The sequence below is a fragment of the Monodon monoceros genome, unplaced genomic scaffold, assembly GCF_005190385.1.
Source record: "Monodon monoceros isolate NGI ecotype Baffin Bay Population unplaced genomic scaffold, NGI_Narwhal_1 Super_Scaffold_22, whole genome shotgun sequence".
Lineage (NCBI taxonomy): Eukaryota > Metazoa > Chordata > Mammalia > Artiodactyla > Monodontidae > Monodon > Monodon monoceros.
This window is the reverse complement of record NW_021703779.1, coordinates 21,255,582-21,257,546: the sequence shown is the minus strand read 5'-3', so window position 1 is coordinate 21,257,546 and position 1,965 is coordinate 21,255,582. Positions and strand designations below refer to the sequence as shown.

Genomic DNA, 1,965 nt, shown 5'->3' with positions numbered 1-1,965 from the left:
TATGACACAGGACAGGCTTGTAAAAGTGCTTCCACAATGGGGCTTGTTCTCTTGCAATCTTGCACTCTTGCCATTTCCATGAGAAGGATATATCTGGGTTAATCACCCTTGTCCAGCCCTGGGGGGATCAGTCAACGTTCCAGCCATGTGAATCCAGCCAACATCGGCAGAGTTGCCCAGGAAGCCCAGCCTAGATTAGCTAAAACCTGTAGATCTATGAAAAACAAATATTTATTGTCATATACCACAGAGGTTTGTGATTGTTACAAGGCAAATGCTAACGAATATGTTAGCTAATATAATACTCAAATATCCCTCACTAGATAGGTAGAACGGATATCATTATCCTCTCTTTACAGATGTGGAAATGAGCTTCATAGAAGTCAAATGATTTGATCATAGTTCTAGAGCAAGTAGGTGGGAGAACAATATTTCAGAACCTAGGTTTTCAGAGTTGGATTCCAGGGCTCTTTCCACTGCACCTCTTAGTAAACTGCCTCGAAGAGTGGAGTTTAAGGGCATTCCTGTAGAGTCACATGTTCATCAGGGGTCCTACGACAAATGCTTGCTGAGCTACACTCTTCGCTTGGCCACCTAAGACTACGGCTGCTTCACCCTTCCTGACTGGAAACCACCAGACTTGGAGCAGAGAACAGACTGGCATGTGTCATTATAATTGGTCACAGTAGTAGCCAGTTTATTCTCTGTTCCGGAAGCTATAACCATTTGAGTTCAGCTCACAACTTATTACAAATTGAAATGAATATCCATGTTCTTCTAAGTAAAGAACCGCACACTTCAACAACAACAACCAAACAAAATAAGAATTATGGAATTGTAACTAAAGCCTAGAGTTTGATAAAGCAGGGCTGGTACATTTTCTTAATGTCTTCACACGGGGAAATCATTAAAATGATATTTAAGTTCTTTTTTGTACCACCGTGAAAGATCTAAAATTTTCTTTAGCTTAGAAAATATCAACAGGCAGTGTGCTGGGCACTCCCGCAGCTCCGTCTCCTGCTACAACGGTGTGTAGACGGCACAGACCCAGGGGCGCCCCTTGCTCCCGCCTCCGACCACCTCCAGCCTGTGTTCCACTCGCAACCTTCGGAACCAGCCGCCCAGCTGTCCTCGGCCACCGGGACCGCCAACACCATAGTCTGAGCTTAACTCCATAAAGCCGCCATCAACCGCCTGGTCAACATGCATCTGCCGGCCTCCCGCACCTACCTCTCTCTGGGCTCCTATTTCCACCACCACAACGCGGCTCTGGAGGGCCTGGGCCACTTTTTCCGCGAAGTGCCCGAGGGGAAGCGTGAGGACGCCCAGCGCCTCTTGAAAATGCAAAAGCAGCGTGGCAGCCGCGCCCTCTTCCAGGACGTGCAGAAGCATCTCAGGATGAGTGGGGTGAAACCCAGGACGCTGTGGAAGCCGTCGTGCTCGCGGAGGAGAACCTGAACCAGGCCCTTGTGGACCTGCACGCCCTGGGCTCTGCCCGCACAGACCCCCGCCTCTGTGACTTCCCGGAGAGCCGCCTCCTAGATGAGCAGGTGAAACTCATCCAGAAGATGCCCGCCCACCTGACCAACCTCCACAGGCCGGCTGGTCCCCAGGGGGGGCTGGGCGAGTCCCTCGTTGAAAGGCTAGCCCTCCAGCACGAGTAGGAGCGTCCGGAGCCCAGCGGCCTTTGAGGAGCCCCTCTGGCGTCAGGGCTTCTGCCTGAAGTCCCGCTCTGCAGCCACTAGGCAGCTTTTAACCACCCTGGAGCTCTCTCCCAAGCCTTGGACCAAATGGAAACAGTAAAGCTTTTTGCAGGAGAAAAAAAAAAAAAGGAAGCAAGAAAGGAAGCAAGAAAGAAAATACCAACAATCTCATTAGCTCAGAATCAACATAGATGTCCATCGACAGATGAATGTATAAAGAACATGTGGTGTATATACACAATGGAATATTACTCAGCCATAA

At 49.6% G+C, this 1,965-nt stretch overlaps 1 pseudogene; it reads left to right on the top strand.

Moving 5' to 3' along the window:
* Positions 1 to 216: 216 nt before the first annotated feature.
* On the top strand, positions 217 to 1,664 carry LOC114906430 (annotated as a pseudogene).
* The last annotated feature ends 301 nt before the right edge of the window (positions 1,665 to 1,965 follow it).